The sequence below is a fragment of the Sus scrofa genome, chromosome Y, assembly GCF_054392235.1.
Source record: "Sus scrofa isolate SSC_HxYL_T2T_F1_AM1 chromosome Y, Sscrofa_HxYL_maternal_Yorkshire_Landrace_v2.0, whole genome shotgun sequence".
NCBI lineage: Eukaryota > Metazoa > Chordata > Mammalia > Artiodactyla > Suidae > Sus > Sus scrofa.
The window spans coordinates 37807841-37819399 of record NC_139402.1 but is presented as its reverse complement, the minus strand read 5'-3'; positions in this window follow the sequence as shown (position 1 = coordinate 37819399).

Sequence of the window (11559 nt, the reverse complement as noted above, 5' to 3'; positions counted from 1 at the left end):
GGCCAAGGATGCTCAGACCATTGTTTCGATGCCAAATCATTGAGACATGAGGAGTCATAGACTTCATATTCGATATCCGCTAAGAACGAGTGCAGAGATCCAGACCCGAGCAAATCCACAATACCTCATGGACCAGATATGGAATGCTGCAGAGAAGCAATTTCTTGGGAGAGCACTCATTTGAACGATGTTTCAAGAGTGTTGCGCTCTGAGTCCAATAGGGGACCCTCCAGACCGAAGTACCTAGGAAGTGGTCAGCGTGTCCATTCGAATGGCAGAATATGGGAAGTGTTGTGGAAGGGTGACATAGTTGGGGTGTCTCCACACAGCACAGGAAGTCTTTCTGGACCACTGATTTTATATTTGGTCAGACCTATGATGACTGGGGGAAAAGGCTGGGGGATTATTTGGACCATTCTCGTGGCTAATATATCTCATCCATTATCACCACAGATCAACATGTAGCCGCAGGATTCAAGAGACATTGAAGGGGGGCAAAGGGGAAAGTGAGAGAGCTAGACAGAAAGAGATCAAAAGAAGGAGAGAGAGGTAAAGGAGCTGTTGATTCAAGCAACCATCAATGGCAGGATAATTGCTCCTAGGACATGTCTTTGTTTAAGGTGTATATCCCACAAATGGGACAATCCAGCACACAGGTACCAGAGTCTTCTCTCCTTCCAGGCCTGCCTCCCAAAATGTGTGCATTACAATCCCTGCTCCATACTGGAAGACAGCTTTGAAGGCCTTGGTATGGTACCTATATCTTCTCCAATGGCATGGGGTGCAAATCAGGGTAAAAGTTATTCCATATTTCCTTCAGTGTAAAAGCCTCCAACCACGGACAGGGATGCTCGTGTGTTGTTCTTCCTCCATCGGCCATTGTTTTCCTGTTCAGGCTCCTTGGGGAGTGGGTCTTTTTCAATCCCCTATTTTCTTTCCCCATGAGATTGTGGACTGTGTATTCCTCGGAAGCAGTTCTTGAACCACCGTGTGGAGCCTGACACACGTTCAGGGGAAGAGCCCTCCTTCTGTAGAGAGCAGGTGGGCACAGAGGAGGTGGAGTTGCCTTCCATCTGAGAAGTTCAGGCCCAATGGTTGCCCTGGCAATGGCATGCTGCCCACCAAGCCTTGTGACACCACAGACCAAATGTGAGAGCAGAGGCGAGGGATGGGCCCAAAGTGGGAAGCTCTCACCGTCACCCCTCAATTGGTGTACATCGGGCAGCCTGAGCTCATGATCTGGAGGTAGGTTGATACTAAATTAAAGGAGGATCCATTGGATATATTGGACACTTGTATGATAAGTATTCTTTCCAGCATTCTTCTCATGGCCACCATTCTCATCAGGCTCCTGAGTAAATAAATATCCACTGCTCAGGCTTGCTTTTGCATTAGGATATATCTGAAAGGGACCAGGGAACACATCACTGCCGGTCTTTTCCAACAGGGGAAAAAAGCCTCCTACGTATGAACGGGAAGGTAAATCTCATTCCAGAGCTCAAACCATGACAATAGGCCCCTCTGCCTTCAACCAAAGACGAGGCCCTCAATATCAACCAATACGAAATACTTGAATGGGGGCATGAACCATTCCCCGCTTCTGAACGTACACGTCAATAGAGGAAATCAAACACTAGCTATCCACAGTAACAAATTTCCGGAGAATGTAGGTGGGATATGTCTGGTGGGTATTTCACAGGTTGATAAGTATAAACCTGTCTAATGGGGTGCTGGATGGAAGTGGGGTGACTAGTTCCACTTCTGGCTGTTTGTGGGGTACACAGTTGTCAGGAATTTAAGGAGTCTCTCTTGTTATCTTCCGTGAGCTCTGTGGTGAGGGCTACATGGGCAGGTCTTGAGGTTTCGCTCTTGGACGAGAGGGGCCTCTGGCCTGCCAATTGAGGGTCTAGAGAAGGAGGAGGATTGTCCCAAATGGAGACTGGTTTGAGGGGACCGAATCCTTGACCTCTGTCGCATTGTCATTCAGACCCTGCTGAAGGGTGCTCAGACCCCTTCTTACAGGCCAATTCCCTGAGACATGGAGAGGCAGAGACTTCATGTCTTAACTCCCCTTAGATTGAGGCGAGAGATCCACCTCACCAGCAACTTCACAGACCTGATCCCACACGTGGGGTGTGCTGCAGATAAGTGAATTCTCTTTAGGTCCCTTATGTGTAGGTGGTTGAAATTATGTTGATCTCTGAGTCAAATATGTGACCATGTAGAACGCAGTGGAAATGGGATGGTTATCTGTCAGTGTGAAGGGGTGACAATGGTAAGGTAGGGGTGCACTGTGTAAGGTGAAATGTCTCCATAAAAAAGAGGAGTTATTTTCTGAAAATGATTTTGTATTTGAAAGGAGTTTGGAAGACGGATGGAAAATCTAGGTTAAAGAATTTGACTGCTCTCCTGGCTGAGATTTGCCAACCTGGACCAGCAGAGATAACCTTGGATGAGGAGGATTGGAGAGAAAGTGAAGGAGGAAGAAGCCAAGAGAGAAAGAGAGAAGAGATTTGGATACAAGCCACATACCACGGCACAGTTGCATTCCCAAGCCCTTGTCTGTGTTGCCGGGGACTATTAGACACAAAGGCTCTATCAGGACTCTTGCATGAGATTTTCACTCGTTCTTGGCCTGTCTCTAGAAGTACGTCGATTGCAAGCAGTCCTCCGTGCTTGGCACCCATGTCTTCTCAAAGGACACGAGGTGTGGGTCAATTAAATGAAACCCTCTATTTTCCCTAAGCGGCAAAGACCCTTCCTATTGAAATGGCAGCGCATAGGGTGTTCTACCTCAGTCGTTCCTTGATGTGATTTTGAGGGGACTTTTGTTTGGGTGTTTGGAATGACATCATTTCTCTCCAAAAGAGATTCTGTCCTGTGTATTCGTGTGAGGCAGTGACTGAGAAAGTACATGAACCTGACGTGCTACACAAGTTATAAGAGATCCATCATGATAGAGAAAATTGGGTTCCCCAGTGTGTGGAGTTGCCTTCCTTCGGAAAGGTGCAGTCCTAGTGGTGGCCACGGCACTGATATGATGCCCATGGAGCCTTGTGCCCGAACACGCTCTCTGTGAGAAAAGAGGTGTGTGCTGGGCCATATGTGGGAAAGTCTCACCCTCAAAGCTTGAGAGTTCAAGGATGGACACCAGGAGCTCTTGCTCTGGAGGTCTGTCGAAGTTGATGGAAAGGAGGATCCATCAGATGGGTGGTCCTCTTGGATGAACACTATTATCTCCCTCTGTAGACTCATAGCCACCACTCTCAACAGCCTCCAAAGCTAAATGTGGATTCTAGAGGGTTGGTGTTTGAACATGTGATACCTTAAGGGGATCAGTGGGCAGAATACCTCAAGGGAGTTCCTCCATGTGAAAAAAGAATTGTGCTTCATGGACGTTAGAAACAAGACATCCCGGGGCACACACAAGGAAACCATGCCCCAATGCTCTCCACCAAGCATGAGGCCCTCAACCCTGAGGAAGATATTCCCAATGAGGCATTTTCAGCTCCACACTTCTGAATCCATATTTCCATAGCCTAAGCCACAGGGGAGCCCTCCAAACAGAGGCATTTTAACCGAAATGTAACCGGTCTATTTCAGGTGCCTTTTCCACAGGTGGCTAAGAACAAGCCCTCCCTCTCCTGGAGTGCTTCCTGGGAGTGTGGTGCCTGGGGCCAGTGCCAGTGTGTTTGTTGTGTCTACAGTCATAAGGAAGGAAAGGTGTGTCGATTGTCTGATCTTGCAGGAGCCCTGTGATGATGCCTGCAATTTGAGGGTATTGAAAGTTCCCTCCTGGAAGGGAGTGGGCTCTGTCCCTGACACTCATGAGGCTAGAGAATGAGGAGGTCTATTGCAGAGACTGGTATTGGTTGACAGACTTCTTGCACCCTGGGCTATGGTTGGCCAGCCCACTGGCCAAGGATGCTCAGACCATTGTTTCGATGCCAAATCATTGAGACATGAGGAGTCATAGACTTCATATTCGATATCCGCTAAGAACGAGTGCAGAGATCCAGACCCGAGCAAATCCACAATACCTCATGGACCAGATATGGAGTGCTGCAGAGAAGCAATTTCTTGGGAGAGCACTCATTTGAACGATGTTTCAAGAGTGTTGCGCTCTGAGTCCAATAGGGGACCCTCCAGACCGAAGTACCTAGGAAGTGGTCAGCGTGTCCATTCGAATGGCAGAATATGGGAAGTGTTGTGGAAGGGTGACATAGTTGGGGTGTCTCCACACAGCACAGGAAGTCTTTCTGGACCACTGATTTTATATTTGGTCAGACCTATGATGACTGGGAGAAAAGGCTGGGGGATAATTTGGACCATTCTCGTGGCTAATATATCTCATCCATTATCACCACAGATCAACATGTAGCCGCAGGATTCAAGAGACATTGAAGGGGGGCAAAGGGGAAAGTGAGAGAGCTAGACAGAAAGAGATCAAAAGAAGGAGAGAGAGGTAAAGGAGCTGTTGATTCAAGCAACCATCAATGGCAGGATAATTGCTCCTAGGACATGTCTTTGTTTAAGGTGGATATCCCACAAATGGGACAATCCAGCACACAGGTACCAGAGTCTTCTCTCCTTCCAGGCCTGACTCCCAAAATGTGTGCATTACAATCCCTGCTCCATACTGGAAGACAGCTTTGAAGGCCTTGGTATGGTACCTATATCTTCTCCAATGGCATGGGGTGCAAATCAGGGTAAAAGTTATTCCATATTTCCTTCAGTGTAAAAGCTTCCAACCACGGACAGGGATGCTCGTGTGTTGTTCTTCCTCCATCGGCCATTGTTTTCCTGTTCAGGCTCCTTGGGGAGTGGGTCTTTTTCAATCCCCTATTTTCTTTCCCCATGAGATTGTGGACTGTGTATTCCTCGGAAGCAGTTCTTGAACCACCGTGTGGAGCCTGACACACGTTCAGGGGAAGAGCCCTCCTTCTGTAGAGAGCAGGTGGGCACAGAGGAGGTGGAGTTGCCTTCCATCTGAGAAGTTCAGGCCCAATGGTTGCCCTGGCAATGGCATGCTGCCCACCAAGCCTTGTGACACCACAGACCCTCTGTGAGAGCAGAGGCGAGGGATGGGCCCAAAGTGGGAAGCTCTCACCGTCACCCCTCAATTGGTGTACATCGGGCAGCCTGAGCTCATGATCTGGAGGTAGGTTGATACTAAATTAAAGGAGGATCCATTGGATATATTGGACACTTGGATGATAAGTATTCTTTCCAGCATTCTTCTCATGGCCACCATTCTCATCAGGCTCCTGAGTAAATAAATATCCACTGCTCAGGCTTGCTTTTGCATTAGGATATATCTGAAAGCGACCAGGGAACACATCACTGCCGGTCTTTTCCAACAGGGGAAAAAAGCCTCCTACGTATGAACGGGATGGTAAATCTCATTCCAGAGCTCAAACCATGACAATAGGCCCCTCTGCCTTCAACCAAAGACGAGGCCCTCAATATCAACCAATACGAAATACTTGAATGGGGGCAAGGACCATTCCCTGCTTCTGAACGTACACGTCAATAGAGGAAATCAAACACTAGCTATCCACAGTAACAAATTTCCGGAGAATGTAGCTGGGATATGTCTGGTGGGTATTTCACAGGTTGATAAGTATAAACCTGTCTAATGGGGTGCTGGATGGAAGTGGGGTGACTAGTTCCACTTCTGGCTGTTTGTGGGGTACACAGTTGTCAGGAATTTAAGGAGTCTCTCTTGTTATCTTCCGTGAGCTCTGTGGTGAGGGCTACATGGGCAGGTCTTGAGGTTTCGCTCTTGGACGAGAGGGGCCTCTGGCCTGCCAATTGAGGGTCTAGAGAAGGAGGAGGATTGTCCCAAATGGAGACTGGTTTGAGGGGACCGAATCCTTGACCTCTGTCCCATTGTCATTCCGACCCTGCTGAAGGGTGCTCAGACCCCTTCTTACAGGCCAATTCCCTGAGACATGGAGAGGCAGAGACTTCATGTCTTAACTCCCCTTAGATTGAGGCGAGAGATCCACCTCACCAGCAACTTCACAGACCTGATCCCACACGTGGGGTGTGCTGCAGATAAGTGAATTCTCTTTAGGTCCCTTATGTGTATGTAGGTGGTTGAAATTATGTTGATCTCTGAGTCAAATATGTGACCATGTAGAACGCAGTGGAAATGGGATGGTTATCTGTCAGTGTGAAGGGGTGACAATGGTAAGGTAGGGGTGCACTGTGTAAGGTGAAATGTCTCCATAAAAAAGAGGAGTTATTTTCTGAAAATGATTTTGTATTTGAAAGGAGTTTGGAAGACGGATGGAAAATCTAGGTTAAAGAATTTGACTGCTCTCCTGGCTGAGATTTGCCAACCTGGACCAGCAGAGATAACCTTGGATGAGGAGGATTGGAGAGAAAGTGAAGGAGGAAGAAGCCAAGAGAGAAAGAGAGAAGAGATTTGGATACAAGCCACATACCACGGCACAGTTGCATTCCCAAGCCCTTGTCTGTGTTGCCGGGGACTATTAGACACAAAGGCTCTATCAGGACTCTTGCATGAGATTTTCACTCGTTCTTGGCCTGTCTCTAGAAGCACGTCGATTGCAAGCAGTCCTCCGTGCTTGGCACCCATGTCTTCTCAAAGGACACGAGGTGTGGGTCAATTAAATGAAACCCTCTATTTTCCCTAAGCGGCAAAGACCCTTCCTATTGAAATGGCAGCTCATAGGGTGTTCTACCTCAGTCGTTCCTTGATGTGATTGTTGAGGGGACTTTTGTTTGGGTGTTTGGAATGACATCATTTCTCTCCAAAAGAGATTCTGTCCTGTGTATTCGTGTGAGGCAGTGACTGAGAAAGTACATGACCCTGACGTGCTACACAAGTTATAAGAGATCCATCATGATAGAGAAAATTGGGTTCCCCAGTGTGTGGAGTTGCCTTCCTTCGGAAAGGTGCAGTCCTAGTGGTGGCCACGGCACTGATATGATGCCCATGGAGCCTTGTGCCCGAACACGCTCTCTGTGAGAAAAGAGGTGTGTGCTGGGCCATATGTGGGAAAGTCTCACCCTCAAACCTTGAGAGTTCAAGGATGGACACCAGGAGCTCTTGCTCTGGAGGTCTGTCGAAGTTGATGGAAAGGAGGATCCAACAGATGGGTGGTCCTCTTGGATGAACACTATTATCTCCCTCTGTAGACTCATAGCCACCACTCTCAACAGCCTCCAAAGCTAAATGTGCATTCTAGAGGGTTGGTGTATGCACATGTGATACCTTAAGGGGATCAGTGGGCAGAATACCTCAAGGGAGTTCCTCCATGTGAAAAAAGAATTGTGCTTCATGGACGTTAGAAACAAGACATCCCGGGGCACAAACAAGGAAACCATGCCCCAATGCTCTCCACCAAGCATGAGGCCCTCAACCCTGAGGAAGATATTCCCAATGAGGCATTTTCAGCTCCACACTTCTGAATCCATATTTCCATAGCCTAAGCCACAGGGGAGCCCTCCAAACAGAGGCATTTTAACCGAAATGTAACCGGTCTATTTCAGGTGCCTTTTCCACAGGTGGCTAAGAACAAGCCCTCCCTCTCCTGGAGTGCTTCCTGGGAGTGTGGTGCCTGGGGCCAGTGCCAGTGTGTTTGTTGTGTCTACAGTCATAAGGAAGGAAAGGTGTGTCGATTGTCTGATCTTGCAGGAGCCCTGTGATGATGCCTGCAATTTGAGGGTATTGAAAGTTCCCTCCTGGAAGGGAGTGGGCTCTGTCCCTGACACTCATGAGGCTAGAGAATGAGGAGGTCTATTGCAGAGACTGGTATTGGTTGACAGACTTCTTGCACCCTGGGCTATGGTTGGCCAGCCCACTGGCCAAGGATGCTCAGACCATTGTTTCGATGCCAAATCATTGAGACATGAGGAGTCATAGACTTCATATTCGATATCCGCTAAGAACGAGTGCAGAGATCCAGACCCGAGCAAATCCACAATACCTCATGGACCAGATATGGAATGCTGCAGAGAAGCAATTTCTTGGGAGAGCACTCATTTGAACGATGTTTCAAGAGTGTTGCGCTCTGAGTCCAATAGGGGACCCTCCAGACCGAAGTACCTAGGAAGTGGTCAGCGTGTCCATTCGAATGGCAGAATATGGGAAGTGTTGTGGAAGGGTGACATAGTTGGGGTGTCTCCACACAGCACAGGAAGTCTTTCTGGACCACTGATTTTATATTTGGTCAGACCTATGATGACTGGGGGAAAAGGCTGGGGGATTATTTGGACCATTCTCGTGGCTAATATATCTCATCCATTATCACCACAGATCAACATGTAGCCGCAGGATTCAAGAGACATTGAAGGGGGGCAAAGGGGAAAGTGAGAGAGCTAGACAGAAAGAGATCAAAAGAAGGAGAGAGAGGTAAAGGAGCTGTTGATTCAAGCAACCATCAATGGCAGGATAATTGCTCCTAGGACATGTCTTTGTTTAAGGTGTATATCCCACAAATGGGACAATCCAGCACACAGGTACCAGAGTCTTCTCTCCTTCCAGGCCTGCCTCCCAAAATGTGTGCATTACAATCCCTGCTCCATACTGGAAGACAGCTTTGAAGGCCTTGGTATGGTACCTATATCTTCTCCAATGGCATGGGGTGCAAATCAGGGTAAAAGTTATTCCATATTTCCTTCAGTGTAAAAGCCTCCAACCACGGACAGGGATGCTCGTGTGTTGTTCTTCCTCCATCGGCCATTGTTTTCCTGTTCAGGCTCCTTGGGGAGTGGGTCTTTTTCAATCCCCTATTTTCTTTCCCCATGAGATTGTGGACTGTGTATTCCTCGGAAGCAGTTCTTGAACCACCGTGTGGAGCCTGACACACGTTCAGGGGAAGAGCCCTCCTTCTGTAGAGAGCAGGTGGGCACAGAGGAGGTGGAGTTGCCTTCCATCTGAGAAGTTCAGGCCCAATGGTTGCCCTGGCAATGGCATGCTGCCCACCAAGCCTTGTGACACCACAGACCAAATGTGAGAGCAGAGGCGAGGGATGGGCCCAAAGTGGGAAGCTCTCACCGTCACCCCTCAATTGGTGTACATCGGGCAGCCTGAGCTCATGATCTGGAGGTAGGTTGATACTAAATTAAAGGAGGATCCATTGGATATATTGGACACTTGTATGATAAGTATTCTTTCCAGCATTCTTCTCATGGCCACCATTCTCATCAGGCTCCTGAGTAAATAAATATCCACTGCTCAGGCTTGCTTTTGCATTAGGATATATCTGAAAGGGACCAGGGAACACATCACTGCCGGTCTTTTCCAACAGGGGAAAAAAGCCTCCTACGTATGAACGGGAAGGTAAATCTCATTCCAGAGCTCAAACCATGACAATAGGCCCCTCTGCCTTCAACCAAAGACGAGGCCCTCAATATCAACCAATACGAAATACTTGAATGGGGGCATGAACCATTCCCCGCTTCTGAACGTACACGTCAATAGAGGAAATCAAACACTAGCTATCCACAGTAACAAATTTCCGGAGAATGTAGGTGGGATATGTCTGGTGGGTATTTCACAGGTTGATAAGTATAAACCTGTCTAATGGGGTGCTGGATGGAAGTGGGGTGACTAGTTCCACTTCTGGCTGTTTGTGGGGTACACAGTTGTCAGGAATTTAAGGAGTCTCTCTTGTTATCTTCCGTGAGCTCTGTGGTGAGGGCTACATGGGCAGGTCTTGAGGTTTCGCTCTTGGACGAGAGGGGCCTCTGGCCTGCCAATTGAGGGTCTAGAGAAGGAGGAGGATTGTCCCAAATGGAGACTGGTTTGAGGGGACCGAATCCTTGACCTCTGTCGCATTGTCATTCAGACCCTGCTGAAGGGTGCTCAGACCCCTTCTTACAGGCCAATTCCCTGAGACATGGAGAGGCAGAGACTTCATGTCTTAACTCCCCTTAGATTGAGGCGAGAGATCCACCTCACCAGCAACTTCACAGACCTGATCCCACACGTGGGGTGTGCTGCAGATAAGTGAATTCTCTTTAGGTCCCTTATGTGTAGGTGGTTGAAATTATGTTGATCTCTGAGTCAAATATGTGACCATGTAGAACGCAGTGGAAATGGGATGGTTATCTGTCAGTGTGAAGGGGTGACAATGGTAAGGTAGGGGTGCACTGTGTAAGGTGAAATGTCTCCATAAAAAAGAGGAGTTATTTTCTGAAAATGATTTTGTATTTGAAAGGAGTTTGGAAGACGGATGGAAAATCTAGGTTAAAGAATTTGACTGCTCTCCTGGCTGAGATTTGCCAACCTGGACCAGCAGAGATAACCTTGGATGAGGAGGATTGGAGAGAAAGTGAAGGAGGAAGAAGCCAAGAGAGAAAGAGAGAAGAGATTTGGATACAAGCCACATACCACGGCACAGTTGCATTCCCAAGCCCTTGTCTGTGTTGCCGGGGACTATTAGACACAAAGGCTCTATCAGGACTCTTGCATGAGATTTTCACTCGTTCTTGGCCTGTCTCTAGAAGTACGTCGATTGCAAGCAGTCCTCCGTGCTTGGCACCCATGTCTTCTCAAAGGACACGAGGTGTGGGTCAATTAAATGAAACCCTCTATTTTCCCTAAGCGGCAAAGACCCTTCCTATTGAAATGGCAGCGCATAGGGTGTTCTACCTCAGTCGTTCCTTGATGTGATTTTGAGGGGACTTTTGTTTGGGTGTTTGGAATGACATCATTTCTCTCCAAAAGAGATTCTGTCCTGTGTATTCGTGTGAGGCAGTGACTGAGAAAGTACATGAACCTGACGTGCTACACAAGTTATAAGAGATCCATCATGATAGAGAAAATTGGGTTCCCCAGTGTGTGGAGTTGCCTTCCTTCGGAAAGGTGCAGTCCTAGTGGTGGCCACGGCACTGATATGATGCCCATGGAGCCTTGTGCCCGAACACGCTCTCTGTGAGAAAAGAGGTGTGTGCTGGGCCATATGTGGGAAAGTCTCACCCTCAAAGCTTGAGAGTTCAAGGATGGACACCAGGAGCTCTTGCTCTGGAGGTCTGTCGAAGTTGATGGAAAGGAGGATCCATCAGATGGGTGGTCCTCTTGGATGAACACTATTATCTCCCTCTGTAGACTCATAGCCACCACTCTCAACAGCCTCCAAAGCTAAATGTGGATTCTAGAGGGTTGGTGTTTGAACATGTGATACCTTAAGGGGATCAGTGGGCAGAATACCTCAAGGGAGTTCCTCCATGTGAAAAAAGAATTGTGCTTCATGGACGTTAGAAACAAGACATCCCGGGGCACACACAAGGAAACCATGCCCCAATGCTCTCCACCAAGCATGAGGCCCTCAACCCTGAGGAAGATATTCCCAATGAGGCATTTTCAGCTCCACACTTCTGAATCCATATTTCCATAGCCTAAGCCACAGGGGAGCCCTCCAAACAGAGGCATTTTAACCGAAATGTAACCGGTCTATTTCAGGTGCCTTTTCCACAGGTGGCTAAGAACAAGCCCTCCCTCTCCTGGAGTGCTTCCTGGGAGTGTGGTGCCTGGGGCCAGTGCCAGTGTGTTTGTTGTGTCTACAGTCATAAGGAAGGAAA